This window comes from Lepisosteus oculatus, chromosome 17 (genome assembly GCF_040954835.1).
Source record: "Lepisosteus oculatus isolate fLepOcu1 chromosome 17, fLepOcu1.hap2, whole genome shotgun sequence".
NCBI lineage: Eukaryota > Metazoa > Chordata > Actinopteri > Semionotiformes > Lepisosteidae > Lepisosteus > Lepisosteus oculatus.
In genome coordinates, this window is record NC_090712.1 from 20767421 (window position 1) to 20778778 (window position 11358).

At 37.6% G+C, this 11358-nt stretch overlaps 1 protein-coding gene across 1 annotated transcript in view; it reads right to left on the bottom strand.

The window, feature by feature from the left end:
* Positions 1 to 7048, bottom strand: part of eys (eyes shut homolog) — a 352522-nt gene extending 345474 nt beyond the window's left edge. The window contains exon 1 of the mRNA XM_069179989.1: positions 7004 to 7048. The gene's annotated coding sequence lies outside the window, so the exon portion shown is untranslated. The remainder of the gene's footprint in view (positions 1 to 7003) is intronic.
* Positions 7049 to 11358: the final 4310 nt, after the last annotated feature.

Genomic DNA, 11358 nt, shown 5'->3' on the forward strand with positions numbered 1-11358 from the left:
CTGCACAATGTTATCTCTTTTTAATGCTAAAAAGCCAAATATGTAATATATTGCAGTAAAAAAGGGTATATCATTCAGACACACACATTTAAAGAATAAAGAATGTAGCAGGTACAGTACTATACACATTTATTCTGTACATGTTTAATGTAGGATGAAACATTTTTTGCTAATATCTTATAGTGTATCTTATATATATAAGTAAATATGTACAATACATAAAGCCCTGGGCATGGGACATTTATTATTCTAACCTGACTTACTGTATACTTAAATGTTAAATGATTAAAATTACTATTTATAAAAACAAACATCAAAAGCACAGTAATAGATTAATGATTTATAAATTATACAGTATACATGAAATACTGTAGCAATGCTTTTCTGGAAATATCAAAGCTTTGCTGCTGTCCTTAAGAGATGAAATACATTTAATTTTAAGTAAAAAAACTATGCTCTGTAATGTCTTTTGTAAAAGGGAAGATTAGGTTTTCATTTACAGACTTTAAACCAGTTCCATACTGTAGCTATACAGAGAGTGCAACTCTGTGGTGGTTCTAATCAAGTCTTACAAGTGTCTGTATCACAAACAAAATGCAGTTGCTTATTTAAATGCATGGCTGGGGAAATAATTGGCCTCCTCTATTCATTAAAATGCATGAGAAGAAAAAAAAACAGCTTAGTGTGTAGCACAGTAATCCCCTATAGAAATATTATTTCAGCACCAAAACAAAGGAATATTGCTAAATGAGGCCAAATACCAAAACATAAAGCCAAAAACAAGGTGTTATTAGATGATTATGCTACTCTAAGTGCTCACTATTTGTGGTGATAAAATAAAAACATAAAGGCAAGCAAAATTCCATGCAGACTGAAAGACACAAAAAGAACTAAGGAAAATTTGCCTTCATTGTAATTAAACAGTGAGAGCATAATAAAGTTTTTCATTAATATATTTATAACTATCTGTCAGACAGTAAATTGCAAAGGCAAGGAAATCCGCATGTATTTTCCACACCAGTATTTACCAAATGTATAAACAAATCCTGAAAACGTTAAAACGATATTTTATACAGTACTGTATATTGCCTTCCTTGCATCTAAAATAATCTTCCACTGGCTCAGTAAAACAAGTGTATTTGACACATTACCCCTGTAAACACTATGCAAAAATAAGCCTTTCCTTCCTTACAGCACAGATATGAAGGACATTCCTAATTCTAGAGCACACCTGATAATGATACAAGAGAACTACAGTAAATATATCACAAACAGATACAAACTCTTAAATATTATGAGAATTGTTCATTGTATTTAGTATTTTTATATCAGCTATTGTTTTCATGTTCAACTTGAAATAAGATAAGAGAGGCTATAAATGAGACCTTTTGGTCTATCTAGTTCTCTTGATTACTAGTAGCTAATTGATCAAGAGTAGTAACTTTGACAACATGGCTGGGTAGCTTGTTCAAGACTCCCATAACTTATAATGTATGAAAGAGTCTCCTGATCACAGTTTAAAATGCACTTTAATTATGTTCACCTATTCATTTTCACAGTCACTCTGTTAAATCCACAAGATATGTTTTAAAATAACAAAAAATAGCTCCAAAAATGAAAGGTAATTTGTCACAGACTTCTGGCACACTTTGCATTTTTTTTCATTTGTGGTTTTGTGTGTGTAGTTCAGAAACAATTAAAAAAATGGACATTCAAATTAGCTTTGCTGGGCCAGGTGGCAACTGCAAATGTTACAGTATGTCGTCTCTAGTACATGAAATAGGTTCCTGAGTAAATTATAATTAGATAATAATTATAAGCACATATCAGTTGATAAGTTGATGACAGACCTAAATATCCTGCAATTGACTAAGCTGTCATAAGTCCTGTGTCAATATAAAGAGCATTAAATAAGATGCTAACTGATTAAAGAAGCTGGAAAAAATGCATCATGAGAGTGCCTGAGCACAGAACAAACCAGTGCTGTGGCAGCCTAAAAGAGACAGATAATGATTTATTTAGAGGCTGTCAAATGACTGCATGCTGTTGTGTACACATAGCAATTCAGTCATGAAACAAACAGATTTTCCATCACAGACTTCAAACTGTAGGAGATGGTACTGTGAAATGAAATTCAAAGTGGTGAAAAGGTTGTAAAAAGAAGAAACCTTAGCTACACAAATACAGTAAATTCACACTTGAACAGTGGTCATGATTGTGTCTTCAGAGTGCAATTACAATGGGCTTGTTGTTTTCTTATAGAAATACTGTTCATTTAACTGATCAGATTAATACAAAATAAAACTGCTGGGCATCATAAGGCACTGCAACATGACATGAACAGTACCAAAAGCAACATTTAGCACTGTACTCCAATTAGCTATGGAAGTTCAGGATGCTGGTTTTCAGAGCTTCAGACCATCTCCTCTGAGGAAATGCCTTGCTTTAAGGGAACTGCTCCACATTCCCTCAGGATTTACAGTAGAATCTGAAACAGAATCAGAAAATGTGTAAAATAGACGCATCACAGAACACTTGCTCTGGTATGGTAAAGGGGTATTATCCATCTGTAAAGTAAATGTCCTATGAAGTGTAAATGTCTTTTAAAATATCAAAGCATGGGACTCCTAAATGGCTCAAGCAGTGAAGATACTTGCACAGATAGAAGATGGAATCGTTTAGCCCAGATGTCACTGGATCAAGCCCAGACTCTGTCGGTAGAGATGTGATCAGGATTCACAAGTGTACAAGTTTCACCAGAGTTGGATGGGATTTTGTCCGTCAGTATTTCTTTGATTTAAAGCACATTTAAAGCTCCAGTCAGTACTTGTTTCTTATATAGTGCCTTGCAGGTGAGCAGTCTGTCAAAAGTCTAAATAAACTGGCAGGATGGAACGGTAGAGGACCACATTCAGTGTTTTCATTAAGTCAAAGACTGATTGTAATTTTTTTTGTTTCAATATGAAAGGATTTTATATTATTAGACGGGAAAATGAGAATTGTAATTGCTTATTTTGTCTAACATACCCAATATCCCAACTATGCATATAATATACTGTATTTTATTTTTAATAGTTCATCATCTTCATATCTGAAGATTAAAAAATACAAATCAAAGCTTAGTTAATAGAAAATAAAGTATCCTGTAGAGGCCTTCAGGCCTAAAGTGTGCTGCATGATACCTATTAAAATGGTCATGGAATCTGATCATGATCTGAAGACAATATGACTCTTGCAATATGACAAACGGATCTTGCTGACAACCATGACCTTGTCTGAAATGACTCCCAATATCATTCCCTAGAGATCTCTAAGTATAATCGTATCCTATCCTTTTGTCTATATCAGAACATACCTGAAGTTCAACAACATGCTGCAAAACTGCATTAGCTCATCTTATCTCTGATTAGTACTCCACTGAAAAAAACATAGATGTCCTGTCCTTTTTCTGTGTTATTTAATAATAGAAAGAGTTCTAATTTTTGGAGGATTTAAAATGAAGTTCTGCCAGGTCCTCCTGAGCATTCACTCATGTCTAGCGTTCACCAGTTTCTGCAAGCTTGACTGTGGCGGAGACTCACCACTGTGGTGAGGAAACTGGCTGACTGCCATTAGGATTTGACTGTGTTGAACCAACATGGGGATGACCTGATCAGTGAACAGTGGTGACTCCTGCTGCTCAGCAGGGTCCTGCGCAACAGGGCAGAGTCGCAGTAAGCCAGACCAGTCTCACAGGTCACTTCCTCGATTCAGCTTCTGGTATGAAGCATAAAAGGCTGTACAACCTAATAGGCCATTTTCCAGGGCACAATAAGTGTATCTGTTTCCTCAGGTTAGTGCTGCATCTTAGACACTAGACAGTGAATAATAATGCACTATTCTAAAATGAGATCTGAACAAAAAGAAAATATTGATGTTATTTTAAAAAATTATGATTTCCAATGTTTACTGTGTGTACTGTACAGTAATTTCAGCCAGACATACAGTACATTTTAAATCTGAACAATAAATAACATGAAAAATAGTGGTGTACGCAGACATACTGTACTGTATGAAGAAGGGCTTGACAGCATCTCCAGGTAGGATACAGCTTTAAACTTTTACTGTATATTTTATTTGAAAATGTTGAGACACACTTGTCTACAAACTGCTTAAATACACGTTTTATCAAAAATGTATGTGTAAGTTTTAAAGGAATAAAAAATAATTGCTTATTTTTCAATTATCTAGTTTGAGCTTTCTGTCAAGTTTCATGGCAGTCCTTCACTTATAATGGGGTTTGCTTCTTCCCCGGCTTGCCTTCCCACAACACTGTTCACATGAGATACTCAAGATATTTTCTGTCTGTCTGTCCTATGATGATCAGCAAACAACCACATATTACAGATATCCACAGCATTCCTTTGGATCACATAATCTAGCGATTTGACCTGTCAAATGCGAAGATGTTGTCTAAAATGTTTCTTGGCAGTTGAAAATATTTTAAAATCACAAAGATAATGTGACCCCCTCCCCACTTTTTTTCACCTTGGGGTATTTACTAATTAACCTTTAAAGCATGACATTAGCTGTCTTTCAGTTCAAAGATACTGTGACACTTTTGTAATTTGTGTAATTTTATCATATCGGCAATTTATAGTGGAACATATTTTATTAGATTTTACCCTTGTGAAAACCTGTTTAAAACATGCATTAGCATAACCAGGATGGTATAAGTAGAGCTGTAAACTTTGCCATAACAGATGCTCTGCCTAAAGTCGTTTAATTTAAAATCAATTTTATAAGGATAGCAAATCAAATGGGCAGAGTATCAATGTCAGACCTCCAAAAGAACTCTGTCTGTGTACAGAATACAAAATTACAGCCAAAGGCTGTCAATCAAAGCCATGATCGTGAAATTTGTCATACATGGAGTGGAGGAGCCTTGCAATAAAAGTCACCTTGATTTGTAAGTGTGTTAAATATGGATTTCACATTCAAAAAGTAAAAAAAAAGTGCTTGAGGTTAATAAGGAGCACTAGGGTACATGATGAAGAAGCTGTTAATAGCCATGAATATAATTTCATTATTGATTTCTAGATCAATTCAATTACTCCAACGATTATAAATCTTGCTAATTATTTCTTAAACCTCCCAAAAGCCAAGATTTATTATTTGCTTTTATCCTTTGGTTATTAATAAATATGTCAAAATGAGTATTTCAATTGCTACTCAGAATATATACTGCATTCTACAAAAGGGAAAAGCCACAGAGACGAGAGTGCTGGAGCTTTCTTGTTTTGCATCTCCTTAGTCCAGTATTTAACCCCAGAATATTAACCCCAACATTTACCCCTCACTAAAGGTCACATAGTCTGATACCATTTAAATTACCTCACTGTTCTTAAATGACATGCTGCCTACAATTTCATTCACATCACTTCTCTAAGATTTCCTCACTGATCTGTTTTAAGCCCTCTTATATAAAGGGCTTGCACACAAGTGACAAAACCATAAAAACCTTTATTATGATTTTTCAGATGAATACTACATACATACTGTACAATTGAAGACTATCTCATGTTAGCAACAGGAAGATAAGTGAATTCATATATATTTTACCCCAGAATTTGTGCCATTAAAACAAACCCAAATAAAAAAAAAGCTTTTTGCTTTAAATCCTCAGTGTTCCACCCACTTAAATCTAATGTCAGGACAAATGAATCAAGCTTGATCACTCTTCTAAAATAAATCATAGAAGGGTGTGGAACAAGAGATGTTGCAGACTGATGGGTAAAAGAGAGAAGCCATTTATTCAGCTACATTATTCTTAATAAGAAAGGGCATCTCATTGGATCTCATGGGAGGATAAAAATATACACAATGGAGGGTTTAGCAATTCAGCATCTTAACAATTCACTGCAGAATGACCAAGATGTCAATTTTAAAAAGAAAAAAAGAATGCATGTCACAGTGTGTTGGAGAGAGTTAATTCAGTACTCATACAGACGCTCTGACTCCAGTGCGAGCAGGCCTTGGGTAATTCAGAAATTACATATTGTACTTCCAAGGGCCTGCTCAGAGTGGCACATGGTCAGAGTGTGCAGACTCATAGTGTCCCCCTAACCAACTTGTAGCACTGAAGTTCTGAAGGAGTGCTGATGGATCGTCTGCATTAACAGTAAACAGACTCACTGGGGACAGAGCAAGTCTAATTTAGCAATTCTAATTTATATATATATAAGTTGTTTCACAAATGCACATTGCTTTACTACAGTACCTCAATTAAACTCTTGCATAAAAAGATTTATAACATTAGGACACCAGGCCATAGTCTGAAAATTAGTATTTGTAGCAAATTTTTTACAGTTCTAGAACAGCCTTTTCTGAACCATAATTTGTCAAAACCAAACCCTCTGTCATATCATTTATACATATTATAGCACCGATTATAGTAAAATATTTTAAGTGTAAGTAGTTCCAAACCAGCATATTAAAATACTGCAACATTACTTTTCCAACCTGTAATACATATCACTCATCATTGCAATTCTAAATTCAAAGTAGCCTAATTTTACACGTTACTGTAGGTAAGATCTTTGAACTGTACTCACTCAGTGGGTAAACGCGCTCCACCTCCTGACACATATAAACGGAATACCAGGTGGGTTAACAGTTAACTGCACATTTCAGAAGGAATATGTACAAGAAAACGAGTTCTTGTAGTTTGAGAGCGTTAGGACTTTGTTGCTTTGTTACCTCGAAACTCTCACACAGTCCAGTCCCTGCAGCTCACGACCAGAAGGCCCAGGTTTTTATCTGCCTAATCTGAGGCTTCTTCCAAATGGGCCATCTGCTCCTCCCGAATCACCTGACGCTGCGTTAGCACTATAACAGCTAATGTTTACTACCTAGAGCTATAATTTACTCTGCTGGCGAAAGGGTTGTGTACGTAATTTCAAAAACAGAACCTCCGTGCATGTGTTCCGCTGTCTGTATCTCAAAATAAAGACTTAACATGTACCCTTTTATTTTCTCTTTGCCACGGCAGTTCACATGCGGACGGCTCCAGATCACTTCTGGACGGCACCTGTTGCTAAGGAAACCTGACGCTCTGATGGAGAGCCGCAGCAGGTGCTCGGTTAGCACAGCGGGGAGCAAGGAGATGGGTGTTGGGTTGCTCGAAATATCTTTGGTTTTCTTCTCTCTTTTGGGTAACACCGAGGCTCGTTCGTTTCTACACCCAGATACCAACGGTGTCATAATAATAATAATAATAATAATAATAATAATAATAATAATAATAGAACAAAAAGAACATTTAAAAAAAAAGGAACAATGACTAGTGGTGTTGCTGATATTTTTATCCATCCACCCTTTTTCTAACCGCTGCATTCAATTCAGGGTCGCACGGTGAATATTATATTATTTAAAAAAAAATGTTATAGCCCATATTGTTACTGCAACGACTAGACATGGTGTATCGGTCTGTTTTGCCCTTGGTGCGTCAATCGCAACAAACTGAAAGCAACGTACTGTACATGTACAAACTGCGGTTTATCACGGTGAGAATGCGCAGCTCCTCAATAAATCGACAAGTTCCATTAATAGTACTATGAGGAGAATGCTTCAGCTGCGCTTGCAGAGTTAGTACTTGAATACTGTCGGAAAATAGAAAGTTAGAATTCCAGACTGCAATGTACTTTGCGTGTAAAAAAAATGAATAAAAAAAGTAGGAAAAGCAGGCTCGGCGATCTATGGGAGAAACACCTTTTGGCAAAGGTATTTGAAACAGTGTAACTTTAAAGGGTCAATTTTGGGTTTTGATTCTGATGTCATTATAGGGTTTATTTAATGCATTTCAATTTGTATTACTCTAATGCACACCTCCTTTTTATTTATTTATATTTTATCTATTTGAGGGATAGCAAAGCCATCAAAAAGCAAAACATCACAACCTATGTAAAGCTATAACATTCACTTTAAAAGCGATCTATAAAATGTCTACAGACTATAGATATACAGATATTTACTTATATTGAGGACAAAGAGTTCAAAGAAACATCTGAAAAGATTCAGCAAATAACCAAATAAAAACAATTATATCAATTATATCAGAGAAAAATATGAAAATAAATAATTATGAATTAACAGTACATCTGGTGAGAAACTAAAATGATAAGATACTATTACATATCACCATTATTTTAGTGACCATAGTCTTAAAATGATAACTAAGTTTTAAGCAAAACAAAATTTCTATCACTCAGCTGCAAAGGCCTAAACTGCATAAACATGGTCATCCTGACTGGTCATGATAGCCAACAATAAACGCTGCATTTCTAGGGCACTATCAAAATGCACGATAAGCACTCCACACACAAGAGAGGATACGATACCCACCATGGGAGAACAGCAGCTGGGTGATGCACAGCAAATGTTTTGTGTCAGCAGCCCTGCTACAGAGCAGATCAACAGACCAGGTGGAGGAGTAAGAAATTACTCTACCAAATGAATTATGGGGGGCCTGAAGGACATGACCTACTATAACAGTATCCCTGATTACCCTATTGGAGCATTGGTTTCTAAATTGTGGTCCAGGGGGAAGAGCTATCTATTGTACACCACCTTTAACACCATCCTAGTTTTGTAGTTTTGCGGCTGGTGATTTGTCAGAATCCAAGCACAAGAGACCGGAGAGTGGAGGAACACCCACCTCCTAGACCCGACTGATAGAGATGCGAGCACTCTGGGACAGAGGAGGAGTGAAAAGTGAAAGGAGATGATAATGAAATAATTGTTTACTGGCCAGTGTGGTTTAATCAGCCCAGGCTGGTCAGTAATAGAAAAAGAAATGGGAAGGCACGTCGATCCTAAGAGAAGCCCGCTAACTGAATCCCTGGCGAAAAGAGGCTGATAAACACAGCCCATCAGTCGGAAAAAGGGAGTCTTGTGTAATGAAAGAAACCAAATAGCAAGCCCCTTGAAAAGTGACCCAAACGTGTTCTGAAGGGCAGCCCTCAGGAGTGCTGGGGGCGCAGGTCAGCAAGCTCGAGGGTCGACACGCTGCACATAGGAACCAAACAGTGAAAAGAATGAGTGATCCAGACAGCCTGAAAAACAAAAAAAGTGAAGAGAGGAAAGTGCCCTAAAGGCCAGGAGAAAAGGCTGCCCCAGAGAGAAGCCGGAAAGGCTGCAGGAAAAAGGGCAGCCAGAGAAAAAGCCACAGAGGAAGGTCTGGACTCTGTAGAAACTGTGAAGGAGGTGCTGGGCAGAGGGAAGGGTGAGGGCACAGGAAAGCCCTGGGGTCCTGGACAAGCGAAGCTGCCTCTGGGAACAGAATGAAACTGCAGGAGGGGAGGCCAGCAGGGAGAGTCCAGGGTACTGGGGCAGCAGCCAGGAGCCGGCACGAGATCCGGAGTGCAGACGTGAAGCTGAGGCTGCTGTGCCAGGCGGTGTGGAGAGCAGGCTTGGAGCCGAAGCTGCTGCACACAGTCTATCTGCTGAAATGGGAGCCTTGGGGATGGAGAATCCTAAAAAGACAACCAGATGGGTAGAAGGGCAGGCTTGAAGCTGAGGCTGCTGTATCAGGTGATACATGGTCTGGGGCTGGTGCGCCGGGTGACACTGAGAGCTGCTAGACCTGCTGTGCAGAGTGAAGGCTGGCTTGAGGCCAAGATTGCTGCCAAGCACAGTCGGAAACAGGGAGCCCCGGGTACAAGAGAAACGAATGGCGAGCCACCTGAGAAAGGGGCCAGACAGATTTGAAGGATGTAGTTGCTGCTGTGCAAGCTTGAAAATGAAAACTGCTGCACAGCCCATGGGCCGGAAAAAAAAAGCCTCGGGTATGGGAGAAATGGATGCATGAGCCTCTTGGAAAAAGGGACCAAATGGGTTTGCAGGCAGGCTTGAGGCTGCCGCCTCTGCGCAGAGTGACGTGCTGTCTTGCTCAGCAGAGTGACAGCAGTACTACAGCGGTGAAGTGAGCGGTGACAAAGCGCTGGCAAAGTGTCGCCTCAGCTTTAACAAGAAAACTGGGAGTAAGAATAATAAGTAGAAAATTGCTAATTAACACAGATCACATGTAAAGGGGATCCAGTCAGAGCAGCGTCTGATGGTTTCCCAGGGTAACTGCTGGGTGAAGGACATCGGCTGTCATGACAAGTTTCCTTTAGCTTTTCTTACTTTCTGAGACCTGGTTAGATCTGGCAATACTGTTGTACTGAGTAGGTGTTTTAATGCATGAACTGAGATAGCACTTAACAGGCACGATGCAAAGCTAATCGAATAATCACAGTGAAGAACTGTAGCTAAAAAATCATTCAAATGCTGAAAGTAAAAAGTCCTTTTTGTAATTGGATGAAAAGTTATACTTTTTTCTCTTTGCGTGAGGTAAATGGGAAATACCTAATTAACATTTCTGGTATCATGTTTTTTAACATTTTTACTTTATTTCTAAGTGGCATTTAGTTTTATAAGATATTGACCTTATATAGACAAATTTCACTTCAATAAAAGGGCAGCTCAACAAAAAGAAATGAGGAAAAGATTAATGGCAAGTCTACTTATTAAAAAGACAAGAAAGCATCTCTAATAAGATGAAAGAACAAATAGAACTTTGAAAATGCCAAAACACATAAATTATAAATTATAAATTTAAAGGAACCACTGAAATACTGTATACTGTACATAAACTATTACAGAGAAAAAACTTAATATATGCTACAGAGTTTATTTACTTGCTTCACTTCTGTTGCAGATGTGGTGTGTTTAAAGTATGGTGGTAACATTCTTTTATGAGGAGGATATATTTTAAAACATGAAAAATGAACATTTTAGTGAATAAATGTTCAAATGTATTTTGTGACTTCAATAAGATATTGCCCGTTTGATATTGTAGATGTTTAGATTAGTTTTTGATTACAGTGCGAGTGTGATTATTCACATCACCTGATTAATTTCTCCCATATCATTCATTATTTAATTTCCCATACACAGAAGTGAAGGGGGATGTAGCAGGCAATCCTGGCCTACAGTATGTTCAATTCTTCATGATACGCAGGGATAGTAGATTCTGAGTATTTAAGCACAGGACTCGCACAAACGTGTCTCACATTCCGAAAGACTGCAGAAAAAGAACAGCTGTTTTGGTTTAGCCCCTTATACAGAAGATTAATAGAGGTAAACAGTTTACAGCTTTATTACACTTACTAGGGTAACATTTGGGGAGAAACAGCCTAATTATTTTTTTATTGATGGCAACACTAAAGCTCCATGTGAATATGTAGCTCATTTCATAGGTAGCTCCCCAAAAGAAAGCCAACTTATCCATCAGGCATTGAACATTCACACTGGCTCCAAACTGATAAGGAACCTTTT